Source organism: Helianthus annuus, chromosome 11 (genome assembly GCF_002127325.2).
Source record: "Helianthus annuus cultivar XRQ/B chromosome 11, HanXRQr2.0-SUNRISE, whole genome shotgun sequence".
Lineage (NCBI taxonomy): Eukaryota > Viridiplantae > Streptophyta > Magnoliopsida > Asterales > Asteraceae > Helianthus > Helianthus annuus.
The window spans coordinates 56026057-56047284 of record NC_035443.2 but is presented as its reverse complement, the minus strand read 5'-3'; positions in this window follow the sequence as shown (position 1 = coordinate 56047284).

Sequence of the window (21228 nt, the reverse complement as noted above, 5' to 3'; positions counted from 1 at the left end):
AAGGATGATATATCCTTCGAGGTCCATATGTGTCCATCGAAAGATGTCTTTCGAAGTCATCGAATGATACAATCCATCCTTCGATGACATCCTTCGAAGCATACAAATCTTACACACTAAGTGTTGACTGTTTGGCCAAGTCAAACCAGGAGGATGGTTGACTTGGTCAAACATACATTCCAACACATAAACAAACATAACAAAAGACGTAAACACGACAGACAAAAGACATCGTTTTATACATTACAAAATACAGACAAAGTACAGACACAAGTGCACCAACAATACTTAACATTCGTTACGTAGTACAACCTTCCTAACTATTGAAATCTAGTTTGTTGGTTGGATATAATTGCGGTCCACTCGACCTATGAAATCTGTAATCATCAAACTTTAGGGCTTAGTGTATAACTTATGAACATTTTTCTATAACTATTGGTCACAGTATAGCTGTACCAGTTAGCAATCTGTTGACTTTGACCCGATCCCTTAGCATCTCATAACTCGTAAAGCCGAAGTATATGTTGGGTATTTCCGCTCTTTCTATGGGAACGAGGTTTGCTTTCTTACCTATAACAAGCAATGTTGGGTGGTTTATGGTAGCCATGTAGTCTCGAGGCTTAGTGCAGACATATCCGGTAACCCTGTAGCATGAATGTAGCCTTATTATTTTGTCAAAGTATTCTATTTGATTACCATCAGCAGTAGCTTCTATACCGTCTCCTGCGTTACAGGTTATGTATTAGTGTTAAGGTGTTATATGCTCAAAAAAAATCGTAAAATATAAACTTGAAACAGTTATCAACATATTAGCATATTAGAATTAATCATGTTATCTTAATGGAATATATTTGGCACACGACTAAATGAATAATTCAACACACTACCTATTATATTTTGTTGTTAGAAGTTTGTAGTATTATATGCGTACATGTGTATCTATAAAAGTATAAATACTTAAAAGACTAATATAATAAGTGGCCAAACTCCTAATAGCAAATATAATAAATGATCAAAGTGCCCCTACACACATATGGTCCAAACTACCCCTACACAAACAATATGTACACATAACAGACTAATATATTGTATATAACCAATCCTACAAAAATACTTTATCATCCTCATCTTTTTGGCACCTTTTTTGTTGTCAATGCTATTTTTTTGGTTATATGCGTGCTAAAATTGTAAAGCCCAAGAAAACCAAATTAGGAAATTGATAAAGGTAGAATAATGACTTACTTTTCTATCAACAAATTGATAGCACATGTCGTTCTTTTAATGCTCGGGACTTTGCTCGTAGTAAGCCATTTCTTAATCACCCTAATCTCGATAGCTGTAGGTTTTTCTCTTGGTCTTATGTCCCTTAGAACTCTGAAAGACATATTCGTCGTATACCTTGTAAATACCAAAACAAAGGGTTAGCTATATGCAATTGCTCATCACAATAAGTTCACATAAATTCAACAAAAAGCAAATAAAGTCACACTATTTGTGTTTATTAGTATACGGGTTGGGATTGTGTACCAAATATTTAATTTTAACTCGAGGATTTACAGCCTAGTTATATGAAACTACTTTGCTAGAATAGTCTAGCATACAAAACAACATCTATTAACATGTTTACTACCACTATAATCAGTTATTTTAAAGTTTAGTGTTCAGGCTTTGAGCATTAAACAAATTTGACCCCAACTTTTTTTCAATACATCCATCATTTCAAGCTTTCTGTTATGTTCTAATCCTCATTTAGGTTTAACAATTTTTTAGGTATGTAAATTTACAAAATTTTCTACATAAGTACATATCATGAAAACCGACTGACAGCTTATGACGCCGTAACAACAGTATACCGGCGTATAAAGAGGTAGCAAAATGGCAACATCGGCGCTTGGAAAGACGGAGGCGATAGACGGTATATGCCCGGAAACGGAAACCATAAAAAATAGTAACATCTCCGATGAACATAAAGTCATCTTCATCAATTTTTAACGCCCCCAGTCACCGGTTGTTCATCGTCGCCGGAGAAATAGAAAGCAACAAAAAAAATCATAAATATGCATCTACATAAATCTTTAAAGGGCTCAGGTTACCAGTTGGTCACCATCATCGAATGAAAAACGTAAAACTTATGTAGCCAGAGAACACGATCGGAACAACCACTTGCCTCCTCAACACTCACCAAACTCTTTACAACCACCACATGGGTTCACCGACCGCTGCCATAACCCTGGCAGCGGCGTCGTATGGCGGTGGAGATCAACGGTGATGATGGTGGCAGCTTTGTCACACAGACATAAGGTCGAACACCCTATCTACAATTTCTAGTTAACTTTTTCTACACCCAGCTATCCCAAATTCACAGCACAACTACACTAAACGGAAGAAAAAACAAATAAAAAGTAAGAAATCAACAACGTAACACGAATTCATAAAAGTAAGTACTTTGTTTTCTTGATATTTACTAAACTGAATCAACTAATTACATATTTGATACTCAACATTCGCCGTAAACTTAGTATAATGGCTGAGAATACAGTGCCAAAGTCGCAAGAAAATTTCCAGTTAAAGAGCAGGGAAAACCGTTTATAGAGAAGATTAACATAAATAAGAAGGATCTGCCTTTGTTCAATCGTTAGCGAGAGTTTAAGTAACGAACCGAAGAGATTACCGTCTTGTGTCAATTCAGTGTGAAGGCTAAAGTGCATGTTTAGGGAGAGTTTTAAAGCCCTAAATTGTCATCAGGAACCCGTATTAGGACACCTGTCAATTTCTAATCAAAGTTACAACCAAATCATCATTAGGAAGACATGTTTTCTAATCAATTTACAACACATGATACAGTTCATACTACATACATATGCACAAAACAACAACAATGCAACAAATACAACCACCTAATGCACTACTCTGTTATAAATTAATAGTATATAAATATGCAAATGGCATGGCTATGCTTTCTCCTTGTATACCAATTTCTAAACTTAAATCATTATAATCAATTTATGTCAAAAGGAGCAAACAACCATCTTTTGATCTGGTTTCACTAGTTGTAATTATATCATTTTAGATTGAAATCTCGTACATGCTTTAAATTTTTTAATTTGCAGAGATGACTAAGGATTTTGGTGTTTCACAGCCATGATTCCTTCAATTCCAGCAACCCCGATTCACAGCTATGATTTCGATAAGCACCGATTTGTATCCATGAAGATTGTTATTGCATGGAAGATCAAAATTAAGTTATTGAACTTTGAATACGATCAATCCAACATAATCACCGATAGGTATATGAACTCGCAGGAATCTCGGTTGTGAATCGCAGTGCTTTTTTAGGGTTTCACGTGAATCGTTGGTACCTCTTTTGGTCGTGAATTGAAGGAATCATGGCTCTCAAACACCAAAATCGTGGCTATGAATATGAATTAGAGCTCGCCAAATTCTTGTTATTAACCGCCCATGCAATTATAGCCTAGTGGCATCTTGATGGTGGGATAAGGCTTATGACCATTAGGTTATGGGTTCGATTCCCACAAGGAGGTTTTTCCCAAATTTATTGGGTTTCCTCTTGAATTGGTGTATAGGCATTATTGGCTAGTGGAGATGGATATTGTCACACCCTGACTTTTGCGGAAGCGTATGTGTGTGACTTGATCAGCTTTCATTGCATTCAATTATAATAAACAACTATATGACTAAAATGATGTTCATCCATTCATAAGTTTAAAAGATTACAAACACAAGTTGTTTAAGTATCAACCATCACAGTGTTAAGTTTAAGTTACAATCCATCAAAAGATAATAAGTTCCATAAAAGGACCTTTTAACAAAAGACTAGTTTCACAAGGATTTCCTTCATATATCTCATCAAGGATAAGATATACAAATCAAACCCTTCAAAAGAGGATGACATCTAAACTTAAAATTCACTTCTTGAAAACAATCCCAGCGCCAAAGATCCATTTAGTTTCTTGAAATACATGTAAGTTGAAAACAATCAACAAAAGTTGAGCGAGTTCATGCATTTTATGTGAGCTCCAAATAAACTTGTAAACATTTGAGAGATTCTTTTGATAACAGGTATGTAAAGCGTCTATTAACAGATCATTAATGTTTTGCAAGGACATTAATATGTGTGGTGGCGAAGGAAGCACTCAAACCTAGCGAATTTCCTCTGGTCCATCCGGCTGGAACAACAAAAGCACTACATGCAGCCACACAAGGACCCATGAGTGGGGCTCGCTACACCCAATAGATCTACCACTTCTGTCCCTCGGTCTTAAACAAGATTAATGGCACTTAGGAAAGATACTACCCATCCACATGATCTAACGGTTCATTCCTTAGCTAAACCATACAATTGAAACATGTATTCCACCCTCGAGAGTTATAAATCCGAAAACAGTTACGAGAAAAGGGGGACATGAACTCACTAATTTGCGTCCGTAGTCTTGTGCACTCAAAGTTGATGTCCGTGAGTCGTGTCACTACCTACACACGTACTATGTTTTATTAGACACTTAGGTCGTGTAACGACTCTTAGCCTTAATTATTTATTAGGACTTGTTTTGGAGTTGTATTTACTTTGAGTTACATGCTCGGTGTACGATGTATATGTATAATTTTCATAGTTCCAAATTTAATATATTAGTTCAAATAATTATATTTTAACTTATATTACTTTCATGCAATTATTCGGGGGTTTTGTTAAAAATAATATAATTTTAACTCGTTTTGTCACAAGATTTCCATATACACATGTTTGTGGTTTCCGTAACCAACATACCGTTCATTGAGTATTATACATTTATACGCACTCCCAAGTGTAGGTATACTTGTATTATGAGTATGTTACTTTGTATTCTCATATTTATGTATAATACTTGTATATGGGCATTTTACCAAGTGTTGGTAGTGTATGTCGGTATGTATTTATACGTATAGGAATACGCATTTCCTTGTATTTATTAAGTATTTCATACTTAATTTATAGGTACTTTTCTGGAATATTGTTTTTGCACAATTAAAAATCACCAATTTATATTCTTAAAAAATATATATATATTAAGAAAATTATATAGAAAAATATCTATAATTTGACTTCGTAAAATATGTATATATCCACATATATCTTAAAATAATTTATTTTTAAGATTAAAGTTAGAAATATATATATATATATATATATATATATATATATATATATATATATATTCAACCAAAATAATATATTTTTGAGTTGTTTATGGAAATATATATTTTCTTACAATCCAAAATAATATATTTTTAAGTTGACAAAATATGATATATTTTCATAATAATTGTAAAAATACATACTTTGTCGTTTGTTCGGTTTTGAAAGTACCGTTTACCAAGTTTGTCAAGATATGAATTAAATTTCCGGAATATTTATATATTTTGTCCAAGGTGTCCATTGTCCGAATTGTCCAATATTTGTGTGCAAGTTATATATTTATTTTCTTGTAATTTTTGTAATTCTTCAAATTACAATTTTTGGTATTTTGTGTGGTATATTATTTTCAAGTTCCTAATTTTTAGTATAACTAATAAAAATAATATACACATAGCACGTAATTTGTGTGATTTCTAAATATATATTTTCCTAAATATATACTTAGTCATTTTTATATTTTGAAAATCAACCTCCATTACTTGTAATTTTTATACCAAAAATTATGACAATTCTTATACTTGAAACCATGATTCAAGTTTACTTGTAAACACTTGTTAAAACATATTTTTCTAAGTGTTTAATTTCTACAAAAATTTTGCCATAGTTTCCTTTGAAAAAATGGAGGTTTTCATGCTTTAAGCATATCATTTTCTTTTTCATAAATCATTAACAATCATCAACAACTCACCATATGCCCTAAAATACATTTCTTCATGAAGTCATGAACTTGAATTTCTATAAAATTTTGTAGTCTTTTAACATAGTGTTTAACATGATCTATTAACACTAAAATCATGATTTTTATTTCATAAAAACCTTTTCTATAAAAATCCCATCTTTACAAATTATAACTCATTTTTGCAAAAATTCATCTTCTTGAATTTTTCATGTCTTAAACACTTCAAGGGTTTCATTTTCACATATGAAGTAAGTTTATTTTCTTTCAAAACTCAAAACCATGTTCACTATAAGTAAACTTTGTTTTGTTGAAACTTTGATTTTTCAAATCCTTCACTTTTAAAATCTACAACTTGTAGGAACCATCATCTTACACAAAATCATGCTTACTTTCAAGTTTATGCTTTACATAAAGGATACTTAACATGGATCTTTCAAGATCCATTATATTACTTGCTAGATCATGTTTTAAACCATCATCTAGCAATTTTTCATGTGGTGATCTACACCATTCACACAACAAAATCATCAAACAAGTCCATCACATACCATAAACAACTTATATTCTTGAGATTTTTAGTTTTGTTCTTATGTTCATCTTCTTGGTTTAGTGTGATCTTTAGATTTTTAGTTACATATCTACTTTACTACTAAAACAAGATGTAAAAGTGTGATCAAGAGCACTTACTACTAGCTCAATGGCTAGGGTAGAACAAGAAGATGAAGATGAAGAGAAAGTGGTGGTTAATAGCTCCTAAGTATGGTCCTACAACTCCTCTTTCTTGCAACCTTTTTAGATATGCTTGATGCACCTTAGAACACCCTTGGATTGGTTTGAAATAGACTAGAAAATGAAGGTGATGATTGGGGTATGGGGGCCGAGAGTTAGAGGAAGATGGAGGGGGTTTGGTGTTTGAAATTTTGGTGAAGTGATAAGATAAGAAGATGTTAGGATAAGGTTAGTTTATAACATCTTGCAACTTCATCTACCATAATACATTCTTATTAACCATCATCTTAAAAACCATATTAGGGGACAACATGAGGGCTTGTGGGGCCCTCATGTTTGACCGTCCACTTAGGGGGGGGGGGTATTGGTTAGATTTTTATGATAGTTAACCAAACTAGTTAGATCTTTAGGGTTTTAGTTAGGAGGGTTACGTGATATGGATTCTTAATGTATAATAAGGTGCTTAATGATAACAACTACTCTTATGACATTAAAACAATGCTTCTAGTTTATTTTTGGTGTTTTGGGTAGTGTCCGGTTATTCGTTCGGTTGTCGGTTCGTTAAAGTGCTAAATTGCACAGTTTTGTAAGTTATGAGGTACTTTTTATGGCAGTTTTCATTCCCGACACTTTACAAGTTATTCTGGACATCTAAACCTTATTTCTGCATAGTATTTTGATGTTTATTTGCTGATTTTTGCTGAATTCTGCAGAATTCTGCATTTAAAGTGCGTTTCAGTTACTTTTTAGTGTTCATTCGTCACTCGGAAAGCAACATCATAAACCCTTACTTTCCTACATAGAGTTCTAGTATAATTTTGGTTCTGGGACTCAATCTGTGTCCTAACATGATGTTTGTCTGAGTACTGCACTCCTGTCAGTACTACTAGTTTATCTGATAAGTGTGCTAGTTTTGTTCTGCGCACTGTTTACACCATTTCGAGTCGAAATCAATAATAACAGTCATCACGCATCATGAAATATTTTGTGAGTTCTTTAAACGAAATCCATGGATTCATACACATCACATGTTCATAAAATATAAAATATTGTTCACATTGCACGAAAATTACATGAAAAAAGCTAGTTGTCACATTCTCCCCCCGTTAAAAGAATTTCATCCCGAAATTCAAGATGCGTTATCGGTTGCAAGGGAGTTGTGAAACAGATGTGGATACTTAGACTTGATTTGGTCTTCACGTTCCCATGTAAACTCTGGGCCATGACGTGAATTCCAACAGACTTTGATGAGTTTAATACGACTTCTTCGTGTTTTGTGGACCTTCCAGTCCGTAACCTCAACAGGTTCTTCGGTAAATTGGAGTTTTTCGTTGACCTGAATCTCATCTGTTGGTATGACAACTGTTTCTTGAGTAGGACTTTTCTTGAGATTAGACACGTGAAACGTGTCATGCACGCTGCTGAGTTCTTCTGGAAGCTTTAGCTTGTATGCAACGGTTCCGATTTTCTCCAGAATTTCGAAGGGTCTAATGTAGCGTGGGTTCAACTTTCCACATTTTCCAAATCTTACTACGCCTTTCCAAGGCGAGACTTTCAACAAAACCATGTCTCCAACCTCAAATTCCAATGGTTTGCGTCATTTGTCAGCGTAGCTCTTCTGTCTATCATGAGCTGACTTGATACGATCGCGTATCTGAGCAGTCTTGTCTGTGGTTTCTTGTACCAATTCTAGACCGATGAACTGTTTATCTCTGGTCTCCGCCCAACACAATGGGGACAAACACTTTCGCCCATATAAAGCTTCAAACGGGGCGGCCTGGATGCTGGTGTGATAGCTATTATTGTAGGAAAACTCCAGTAGAGGCAAGTGAGTATCCCAACTTCCACCAAAGTCCATCACACAAGCAGGTAACATATCTTCCAAAGTTTGTATCGTCCGTTCACTTTGGCCGTCCGTCTGAGGGTGAAAGGCTGTGCTAAGATTCAACTGAGATCCAAATGCCTTCTGAAACGTTTTCTAAATCCTTGACACAAAACGACCATGTCGGTCGGATATGATAGAAATAGGCACTCCATGTCGTGCCACAATCTCCTTGAGATATATTTCCGCCAACTTCTTGGTGCTGTCTTTCTCACTGATCGGTAGAAAATGCACGGACTTTGTGAGTCGGTCAACAATTACCCAGATCATATCTTGGCCTCTTTGAGTTCTCGGTATCTTGGTAATGAAATCCATCGAAATCTGTTCCCATTTCCATACGGGAATCTTATGTTGTTGCAACAACCCTGATGGTTTCTCGTATTCCGCCTTAACCTTGGCATAAGTAAGACAGTTACCCACATATGTAGCGATATCGGCTTTCATCTTGGGCCACCAATAAAAGTCCTTCAAGTCTTGGTACATTTTGTCTGATCCGGGATGTATAGAGTACCTTGACTTATGAGCTTCGTCCAAAATAAGTGCGCGTAGATCGCCGAAGAATGGAACCCAAATTCGCACCATAAAGTACAATGTTCCATCTTCCTTTGGCAATAATTGCGCCTCCATTCCACGTAATGATTCGGCTTGAAGATTATCCGGTTTAAGCGCTTCTTGCTGAGCTTCACGAATCCGAGTAGTGAGATCAGCTTGTATGGTCATCTCTAAGGCTCGCACCCTTAGAGGCTTTGCACGCTCCTTGCGGCTCAAGGCGTCCGCTACCACGTTCGCCTTGCTCGGTTGATACTTTATCTCACAATCATAATCATTCAATAGCTCGACCCATATTCGTTGCCTCATGTTTAAGTCTTTCTGATCGAAAATGTGTTGCAAACTCTTATGGTCTGTAAAGATCATGCAACGATTACCTTACAAGTAGTGACGCCAAATCTTCAACGCGAATATCACCACACCTAGCTCAAGGTCGTGCGTGGTATAGTTCTTGTTAGTGCACTATGTCTGTTGACTTCGTCTTGTATCATGTCATGTAATAGGATTGATAGATCAAGGCTCGTAGTTTGAGAAATAGGATTTTAAAGTAATTTCGCTTGAAGCTATGTAATTCCGCTTGAAAGTTGCCTAAGGTAATTCCGCACGGAATTAGATTCCGTGTGAATCTAATTTCATTTGTGTCTTGTTCAAGCGGAATTAGGCATCTATATATAGCCTTCAAATGGAATCATTTGTAACATTTGTCTGATTTGGTATCGAAGTGCTGCCAAACTGTCTCCAGGTGCTGTAACACTATCAGATCAATAATAGAGACATATTAAAGTGAATCAAGCTGTTATCTTGTCCGTTTCATTGATTCCGCCTTTTATTCGGATCCAAAACTCTTCTGAATGACTCATTCGGGTCATACAACGATCCTACAAGTGGTATCAGAGCTCAGGAGGAGGAGTTCTACCAAATTCACCTTCTTTTCTAAATTGAACAAGATTTAACGGTCAAAATGGATTGAATTTCACATATATCATGCGAAACAGTGTTTTAACTAATCCTTGAAAGATTTGGACTAAAATTCGATCTAAATTTGATAAAAACTCGTAATTCCGCTTGAACAACAGATCGAACATGTTGATGTCATCATAATTCCGTTTGAATTGGTTCTTAATTCCGCACGGAATTAGCTATCTTAGGTTAATTTCGCTTGAACTTGAAGATAATTTCGCACGGAATTTTATTTCGTTTGTATCATTTCATACGAAATTATAATTTCGTTTCAAATCAGCTAATTTCGTTTGAGTACAAGTTAATTCCATGTGAAATTACAATTCCTTTTGAAAGCTGTAATTTCGTGTGAGTTGTTATTCCGCGTGAAAAGGTGATTCCGCACCAAGAAGTGATTTCGTTTGAGATTGTATTTCGTTTGAAAGTGGAATTTTTGCATCAAGATCATTTCGTGTCAACTGAGTGTCAGTTTATTTCAAGTTGTTCGATATAGTGTAAACTGATTGTGTTTGATTGTTGTCGTCTCCAGGTTCATTGATTCAAGAAATCCTCATCATGGCTGAAGAACTTTACAACACTTTCTACAACGCGTTTACCTCAGATACATCAGAAATTTCAGATGTTACACCCAAAGCAATAACAAAATCGATTAAAGACAATATTAAACATGATAACTTTTATGGAACCTACTCTAAACCACCTAAACTTGAAAATATTGAGGACTACATTTGGTGGAAAGAAAGGTTTATCAACTGGACTAAAGCTTATGCACATGAAAGCTGGTTTTGCTTGGAGTTTGGCTACGATAGACCTGTTGATGACAAAGGAGAAGAAATCTCGCTCAAAAGTTTTACAGAAGAAGACAAACGAAGATTTTCATATGAGCAAAAGATGATCGCTTTGATTCAACAATCGATCAGAGATGATATTTTTTCATTACTAACTCATGATGGGTCTTCAAAATCTGTATGGGAAGCTTTAAGGGTGAAAGCCGAGGGGGGTAAACAAATCAAGAAAAACAAAATAGCTTGATTAAAAAAAGGAATTTGATTTGTTTGATAGTTTGAAAGGTGAATCTGTAAGGCAAATGATTGAATGTTTTTGTCACCTAAAAATTGAACTTGAAAGGTTTGAAATTGTGAAAACAAGAGAAGAAATAATTGACAAAATCATTGAAGCGTTACCACGAGCTGATCAGTGGCAAACGTTTGTATTCATATTGAAAAATGATGCTTTATATGATACAATTTCTCTTGATGTTTTGTTAGAGAAAATTGAAAGTCATGATCTGGAATTGCAAAAGCAAAGCAAGATGAGCAGTTCATCACATCATCAGAATGTTGGTCTTTATTACAAAGGTAACATACCTTCGGTGAAAGTAGGTGAATCACCAAAGACCGGATTCAGTGTTGAAAAGATGAAAGAACCACAAACAAACTCATCAAGCTACAATTCTGGATATCATTCATCTTCAAAAACAAGTTCTGAAGAATCAGAGGAGATATTGTGCAACATTGCTCTCAAGTTGAAAAATTCTCCTGCAATGAGCATCAATGCAGCTAAGCAGCAAATGAGTTTCCTTGCATCTGTTCTGGAATCGTATGAAGGTCTTGTAGCTGGCAAAATTGGAAACTCAGAGTTAACCAAAGAAGACTACGACCAGATTGATCCGAAAGAGATGGAACTCATTGACATCCGTTGGTGTTTAGCAAGTTGCATCAGAAGAGCTCAGAGATACATGGAGATTACTGGGAAACAATCATTAGGTGGTGGATCAACAAAACTTGGATTTGACAAGTCCAAAGTGACCTGCTTCAAATGTAAGCAAAAAGGTCATTTCAAGAGAGAATGCAATAATTCTGCAGTTGGTGGAAATGAACATCCGTTCAATGATGATTACTACCGAAAGGCAATCTACCACCGAAGCAAAGAAGAGCCAAAAATGATTGAAGATAAACCCAGAGAAAAATCAAGAGCACTTGTTGTATTCCATGATGACGAAGGATATGATTGGAGTCAGATTCTTTTAGAAGAAGATCGTTTGGAAAATATAGTTACAGCTCATGGCACAAAAACATCAAAAAGTCAACATTATGTGTTTGTCCCTGAAATTCAAGAGGAAAACAAAGAAGAAAAAGACACAGCTGTAATCAAAGAGAAAACTAGAGAAGAGATTCTGAGTGAGAAAACTGATAGAGAAATTTTCATTGTTGGATGCAAAATGGAGAAAATGCAGGAAGAATATGAAAATACTGTTCGAAATAAAAGATGGGATAAGAAACAAGAATGTTTTGTTAACAAAGAAGGAGAACCAGTTGTTCCCAGAAGTGACATAGTTCACGATGATGTTCTTCTAGTAATTCCTCGATCTGGCAAATATTATTCAAATGTTGCAAAAGATAAAGCATATGTAAAAAGGCTGGACAAAATTATCAGAGATGCTATGACAACAAATCTGAGGAAGAGGAATGAAGAAAGAATGAAGAAGAATATTGAGAATCTGGTTGATGATTTGAAGAAGGTTGCTGAGGAGATCAAGGTTGAAGAGGTTAAAATTGAAGCTACTAAAGAAGAAGATGAGAAGGTAGCTGAGAAAGAAAAGCTGGAAGAGAAGGTACTTGAAAAAGGAAAGGCTGTTACTAAAGAACAGCAAGTTGAAGAAGCTAAGAAGAAGATGGAAAGTTCGGTAGAAGTGAAGGTTGAAAGTTCAGCAGATGTTGTTGGTGATGCTGGTACTGGTGAAGAAAAGAAGAGTGAAGCTGATCAGAAGCAGACAGAAGCAAACACCGAGGTGCCAATCACTGAGGTAAAATCTGATTCTGAAGTCTTAAATGAAATTGTTGAACAGTGCAAGAACCATACAGTGCTTGTACTGAGAAAGACGAAAAGTTCAGAACAAGAGATCTTGAATTCACAAAAATCGAAAAAAAATTTCAAAGAAAAATGCAAAGAAATGTTAGAAAATGAAAAAGTTTTAAAAGATAATAATGAAACGATTTCAGAAAAATGTAAAAAATTAGAAAAAGAAAATGCAAGTTTGAAAGAAAAGGTTTCAAAAATAACAGAAAAATGTGATCAAAAAGAAAAAGTTTGTCAAGAAATGAAAAAGGAGTATGATTCAATAAAATTGGCTTATCACATTACAAAAGAATCATATGAAAAAGTAAAAAGTGAAATGAAACTTGTTCAATCAAGATTGAAATATTGTTCTGAAACAACTGATACGTTTAAGAGACAATATGAAATAAAGCAACAAGTTGTTAATTCTTACATTGAGGATGTTGCTAAGCTAAAACGTCAGATTGCTGATTTAGAACAGGATAATAACAAGTTAAAAAGTTATCACGCGTCGTCATATGTGCTTGAAAGAATTTTCAGCATAAAACCGGATGGAAAAGATTCTGAGCAAAACAAAAAGGGAATTGGCTCAGAGTTTCATCAAGTTCCACCACCGGAAAAGTTTGTATTTTATGATGATGAAAAGGTCGAAAAAGCTTTCAACATGGTAGATCAATTGCCAGACAACATTGACATAACCTATTCCAAATCTGATGATTCAAATGATTCAGAGGTGGTAGGTAAGGTCGTTGAAAGTGTGTTGAAAGAAGAGTTGGTTGAAACAGGTAATTCTGAATCACAGGATGAAAATGAAGGTAATTTTCATGATGGATATCTGAAAAATACAAAATCCGAGAAAAATTTGAATGATGATTCAAAAGGATTGGTGTATACCATGATTGGATCGGACAAATTATTCTTAGATGTTGTATTCCCGATTCAAAATGTGATTTCAGACAAGATTAACAAAGTTTTCAAAATGGTTGAGATTGAAAAGTCTGAGATTTCAAAGCTTTCTGGAAAATGTCACAAAACTTTGTATAACAAACCTGGTTTCAAGAAGAAAAACATGAAGGCTAGATTGGGTTATAAGAAGAAACAAAGTCGAAATAAAAATGAAATGCCAAATTATCAGGCAAAGATGAATTTTGTTCATGGAACAACTTCAGAAGAAGAGAAAGAACTAAAATTTAGACGACAATCTAATAACGAGTTCCTAGCTCAAAAGAAAAAGCAACAACCACAGGTGAAAGATGTATCCAAGAGAACATGTTTCAAATGTGATCAAATTGGACATCTTGCACGCAAGTGTCCAAATCTGAAACCTGTTGATGTTGAAACAATAAAGAAATCTGATAATGTTGAGAAACAGAAATCTGAGGATGAGAAACAAAGGTCAACCAAATTTGATTCGAAACAAACTTGGAGGTACAATACAAACAAGTTTGCTTCCAATCAAACTTGGGAATCAAACCCGAATAGGTTCGATTCAAGACAGACCTGAAACTCTCACATACCCAGATTCAGAACAACGCAAAGTTGGAAAACATCAGTTGATATGACAAAACCTCAACAGTTTTGGAAACCAAATGTTGTTCAAAATCAAAATGCTCAAAAAGACTTACATTTTTTACAAACAAGGTACTCCAAAAGGTCAAACATGGAGTGTTAAGAAACAAATGACTTCGTTAAATGATGAAAAAGTTGAAGTGAAAATTGAAAAGTCTTTGTTTAGAATGACAAAGATTTTCCGAAATTAAATGATGCATATTGTGTTAATATGCCTAAGGTTCAACAGACGTGGGCTAATTTGTTCAAGTAATTGAGTAAGTTGAATGTGCAGGTGCTCACGAAAACTGAAGATTGTGAGAATGGAAATCGGAGCAGCCTGGCACAACAGGAAGAGAAGGCTGCTGATCCCTGCGTTGGTTGAAACAGGGAGTTTATTTGATTTCTGTACATAAATAAACAATATTTCAAAAACCCTAAACCCTAAAAATTGAAAAATTAAAAAAAAAAACCAAAAATATGTTTTTATTTTATCAAAAACTTGAAAAATCAAAATATGTTTGTTTTTTAAATTTTGTCAAAAATCCAAAAATTCAAAAATATGTTACTTGAATATGCCGAAACCCTCACGGCGGAACAAACATGATTAATTTCACAATATTGAAAAACGGTTTTCAAACTGTAAAAGATCATTGTGTTGTAAATCATGAGGGTATTTACTGCTTTTCATGCGATTCGGTACACATTAAGCAGAAAATGGATGGCGAGACAAAGCTATCAGTGTCGGTTTGTCAAATTTTCTTTAAATGGTTTTGCATTTTAGGGGGAGTAATATTGTTAGAAAATACAAAAACATTTGAAAATTTGAAAAAGCCAAAAACATGAAAAAATAAAATTGAGTTTTTGTGTAAAAAGAGGAAATGATAGTACATCAGTAGACAATCACAGTACGCTAAAGAAATGAAATGTTTTAATGTGATAAACGGTCTCACTGATGATGTGCCAGTAGGTTTTTACACAAAAACTCAATTTTTATTTTTTCATGTTTTTGGCTTTTTCAAATTTTCAAATGTTTTTGTATTTTCTAACAATATTACTCCCCCTAAAATACAAAACCATTTAAAGAAAATTTGACAAACCGACACTGATAGCTTTGTCTCGCCATTCATTTTCTGCTTAATGTGTACCGAATTGCATGAAAAGCAGTAAATACCCCCATGACTTACACACTTAGTAGATTGTGTTCGAGATATAAACCTAAATATCAAACTTACTTATTTCGTGGGGAACATCTCTCGGATATATAGGTAACCCCTGAAATCTTGTTTAAAGGGCTTTCTATTTCTGACATACTAGGTCTTTGTGCGTGGTGATATCTGGGGTATTATACCCGGACTTCTGATTTTACGGGAGCAATAGCCTAGTCCTCGTATAATGCTTTACATTGCTTTAATCATAAAGCTAGCCCTCAGCATAAAAAATGATGAAACATTGAAAAATGCTAATCATGTGTTGTTGAAGAAAAGATCCCCAAACGGGACACACCTGAAAGTCGAGTCGTCATCTCTTTGCACGAACGGAAGTTCTGACCTGAGCTCTCACGGTTTCGCATTACCCGTTTACAGATATCATTAGTGTACATTCATCTGTAAGACTGAATATAGAAGTCTGGATACGGGAGTATATTCTGAGGTGGGACACGCGAATAAGTTTAAGTCTTATAAAACACTAAATCCGTATCTCGAATCAGTTGAACTTTGTGTGAAAATTTAAGTGGACAAATATACTGACAATCTAAGTGAATCGTTTAGAACTTAAAGTGTTTTTAAAGCTCAACGGTACGTGATTTGTCATAAACTGATATGATTCTCTGACGCAAACTCAAACAAAAATATTGTATGTAAATATGTTTGTAAATATTTCTTTACTGCTTTATATTTCAGAAAATCCAAAAAGATTTTGATTTCACTTTAGTTTCGACAACCGATGTCTGAGTGCTAAGTTTCAAAATCTGTGTATGCTAATTGTGTTTCTGAAAAATAAAACAAGTTCATTAATTTGAAACTTAAAGTTTATAAATTCAAAAATCAAAAACAGTTTGTGAGATCTCCAAGGTCATTAACTTGGACTTGGATTATTAACTGTGAGGTATTTGGATTCTTAGATTGTTAAAATCAATTGAAGTGAGCCAGTTTCTGATTCTGTTCGTTGAAACTGCTAATCAATGAAAATTGTTGATAGAAAGAATGATTTAGATAGTGATTATGATTTCTGGACAATTTCAAAAGATTGTTACTTATAAATTTTTGAGTGTTGCAGATGTGATTCCACATTATGATCCCGACAGCTGAGTCTAAGGGGGAGTCTGAAGACAAGCTTGAAGCAAGGGGGAGCTTGTAACCGGAAATCAAGGTGACAATCCCTAAAGCACGGAAGCTTAACAAAAGGGGGAGCCTGAAGAGAATGTTTCTAAAAGATGTTAATGAAAGAGCAAGAGTCAGATTCTGGTATAACATTCAAGATAAAGATTGATGGATGCTTACAGTGTTAGACAATTCGGAAAGCACAAAAAGAATGACCAAGACTGAAGATGTGTCATGCTAAAGATTAGACACTGAAGACTTCGTCAACATCCAAGGGGGAGTCTGTTAGTGCACTATGTCTGTTGACTTCGTCTTGTATCATGTCACGTAATAGGATTGATAGATCAAGGCTCGTAGTTCGAGAAATAGGATTTTAAAGTAATTTCGCTTGAAGCTATGTAAGTCCGTTTGAAAGTTGCCTAAGGTAATTCCGCACGGAATCTAATTTCGTTTGTGTCTTGTTCAAGCGGAATTAGGCATCTATATATAGCCTTCAAACGGAATCATTTGTAACATTTGTCTGATTTGGTACCGAAGTGCTGCCAAACTACTCCAGGTGCTGTAACACTATCAGATCAATAATAGAGACATATTAAAGTGAATCAAGCTGTTATCTTGTCCGTTTCATTGATTCCGCCTTTGATTCGGATCCAAAACTCTTCTGAACGACTCATTCGGGTCATACAACGATCCTACAGTTCTTCTCATGCACCTTCAATTGACGAGACGCGTACGCGAAGACTTTGTCCCGTTGCATCAACACGCAACCAAGACCTTGTCGAGAAGCATCACAATAAACCACAAATCCATCGGTACCGTCGAGTAAGGATAGAATCGGCGCGTCACAAAGCTTATCCTTCAATAGTTGAAAAGTTGTTTCTTGTTTCTCACCCCAATCAAATTTCTTATCTTTCTAGGTTAGTGACGTTAGCGGCTGAGCAATCTTTGAAAAATTCTCTATGAATCGCCTGTAGTAACCCGCTAACCCCAGAAACTGTCGTATCTCAGTTGGGGTTTTAGGTGCTTCCCAATTTTTGATTGCCTCAATCTTGGCAGGGTCGACATGAATTCCATTCTCATTCACCACATGACCTAGGAATTGCACCTCGCGAATCTAAAATTCGCACTTCGACAGCTTCGCATACAGTTGTTCCTTCTTCAAGAGTTCCAAGATAGCTCGCAGATGTTGCTCATGCTCCTCCTTGGTTCGCGAGTATATAAGGATGTCATCAATAAATACAATCACAAACTTATCCAGATACGGCTTACACACCCGATTCATGAGGTCCATGAATACTGCCGGTGCGTTCGTTAAGCCAAACGGCATGACAAGGAACTCGTAATGCCCATAACGAGTCCTAAAGGCCATTTTAGGGATGCTTTCTTCTTGTATTCTCAGTTGAAGATATCCCGATCTCAAGTCGATCTTGGAGTAGTAGCTAGAACCTTGCAATTGGTCGAACAAGTCATCAATCCTCGGCAAGGGATACCGATTCTTGATGGTTAGCTTATTCAACTCCCTGTAGTTGATGCACATACGGAAACTGCCATCTTTCTTCTTAACAAATAGCACTAGAGCTCCCCAGGGTGAGAAGCTCGGCCTGATAAATCGCTTGTCTAGCAGCTCTTGTAGTTGAGTCGAAAGCTCTTGCATTTCGGACGGAGCTAACCGGTATGGTGCCTTTGCCACTGGTGCCGCTCCTGGCACCAGATCTATCCAAAATTCCACTTGTCGCTGCGGGGGTAACCCATGCAAGTCTTCGGGAAAGACTTCGGGAAGTTCCTTCACAACGGGAATGTCTTCTAACCTTGGCTCCTTGGTCTCCTTGTCAATGACATGAGCGAGGAAGGCTATGCAGCCTTTTCGGAGGCACTTCTGCGCCTTCATGCAGTTAATAATTCATAGGGGCGTCACGTGCTTCTCCCCATGAATCACAAGCGTCTCTTCATTCACTAATGGGATGCGGATGGTCTTATTGTGGCAAACCACTTCCGCACGGTTGTCAGACAACCAATCCATCCAACAACGACATCAAAGCTTCCCAAATCAACAGGTAAAAGATCAATAAAAAATTCTCGCTCTCCCAGTTCAAGAGTACAACCCTTAATCACCTCATTTGCTTCAACTAACTTCCCATTTGCCAGTTCTATTGAATATGGGATGTCTAGCTTACTTGAAACTAGGCCAAGTGTATTCTTAAATTCTATAGATATGAAACTAAAGTCGGCGCCAGTATCAAACAGAACAGATGCATAGTGTTGGTCAATAAGGAACGTACCCGTAACCACATTCGGATCCTGGCGTGCTTCTCGCACTCCAATTGTGAACACTCTTCCATGGGCTTGATTATCTTTAGGGTAATCCCTCTTGAAATGCCACATGTCTCCTCAGCCATAACAGCCCTGACCACGACCATTACCCTTCCCGCCTTGATTATTATCATTATTTCCTCCTCGATTCCCATTGCCAGTTTGATTACCATTTCCGCCTCTATTCCCATTTCCTCCCTGATTACCATTCCCACCTTGGTTCCTATTACCATTTTGATTACCTTACCACCTTGGTTACCATTTCCTCCTTGATTCCTATTACCACGTCCCGCACCAAACCAATACGTATCTTTGGCAAGCCCAGTCCTACCATAGTTTTCACACTTACTGGTCCTACACGGACCCGTATGATGATATCGACACCTATCACACTTAGGCAGAAAACCGCATACCCTTTTCCACTAGCCTCAGTGTTTGCAGCGCCAGTCTTAACCTCTGCTGACGGGTTAGCGTCCCTACACTTGTTGGAATCATTATTCACTTGCGTGCTCTTTTTGAAGTTCGAGAACTTTCTCTTGTTGTCATTCGAGGACTCTACATGAGTTTCTTTCTTGTTTGCACCAGATTTCGAGAATTTTCCCAAACGGAGTGCTTCTTTGGTGAGTGCCACACTCAAATCAATAGCCTCTGCGATGGTAGGAGGCTTCGAAGCAGTGACTATGCTCAGGATTTCGGGAGCAAGTCCCCAGATGAATCTCTCAGTTCTCTTAAATTCAGGCTCAACCAAATAGGGTACATCCCTTGATAAGTCGTGAAAACGCTGGATGTACTCAGCAATCTTCGGTCCATCCATCTTTAAGTTCTAGAATTCAGTTTCAAGCTTCTGAATTTTGGCCCTTGAGCAGTATTTCTTCCTCATCAGTTCTTTGAGCTCGTCCCAGCTCATTGCGTAAGCAGCAGCTTCACTCTTGGTTTGAACCTGAAGGTTCCACCAAGAGAGTGCACCATCTAAGAACAATCCCAAATGTAGGTAACTCTCTGCTCAGGCAAGCATTTACTCATCCTCAGAACTGAATCAGTCTTCTCGACCCATCATATGAATGCAACGGCACCTCCTGTGCCATCAAAATTGAAGGGCTTACAGTCTAGGAACTATTTGTATGTGCAGCCTGAAACATATGCAACAACAATCACGAGTGAGCATTGACAAAGCACGAATGGAAATACCTAAAAGATTTGTAATGTGTCTTGGGTGACTTAACATTACCAGTTGGAGAATTATTTCCTGAAGTGCCACCGCTTTGTTCAGAACGAAGGGCTTCATGCTGCGCTATAGCCAGAGATATGCGCTCGTTAAGTTCCGCTTCAGTTCTTTGTAACAGGTTGGTGTTTGTGTTACGTCTGGGCGGCATTTTCTTCTATCAAGAAGTATCAGGTAGGTTAGACAATATTCACCCAAATAATGTCTATGAGGTACATATGTGTACACACATATATATATATATATATATATATAACATAAATGATCATCACAACAAGCAAACATGTAGTCACATAAACAACATAATGCACATATAAGCAACAATGTATAATAAAGAAAACAACCACTGAGCTTTCATATATGTTTGATAACTTGATACATTGTTTTTGTAGAAGAAAAACAAAATGGACTCGAGGTTACATCGCCTCGATTATTCAAGTTCATAATACAAAAGTAGTAACTATTTCCTCCCTGATTACCATTCCCACCTTGGTTCCTATTACCATTTTGATTACCTTACCACCTTGGTTACCATTTCCTCCTTGATTCCTATTACCACGTCCCGCACCAAACCAATACGTATCTTTGGCAAGCCCAGTCCTACCATAGTTTTCACACTTACTGGTCCTACACGGACCCGTATGATGATATCGACACCTATCACACTTAGGCAGAAAACCGCATACCCTTTTCCACTAGCCTCAGTGTTTGCAGCGCCAGTCTTAACCTCTGCTAACGGGTTAGCGTCCCTACACTTGTTGGAATCATTGTTCACTCGCGTGCTCTTTTTGAAGTTCGAGAACTTTCTCTTGTTGTCATTCGAGGACTCTACATGAGTTTCTTTCTTGTTTGCACCAGATTTCGAGAATTTTCCCAAACGGAGTGCTTCTTCGGTGAGTGCCACACTCAAATCAATAGCCTCTGCGATGGTAGGAGGCTTCGAAGCAGTGACTATGCTCAGGATTTCGGGAGCAAGTCCCCAGATGAATCTCT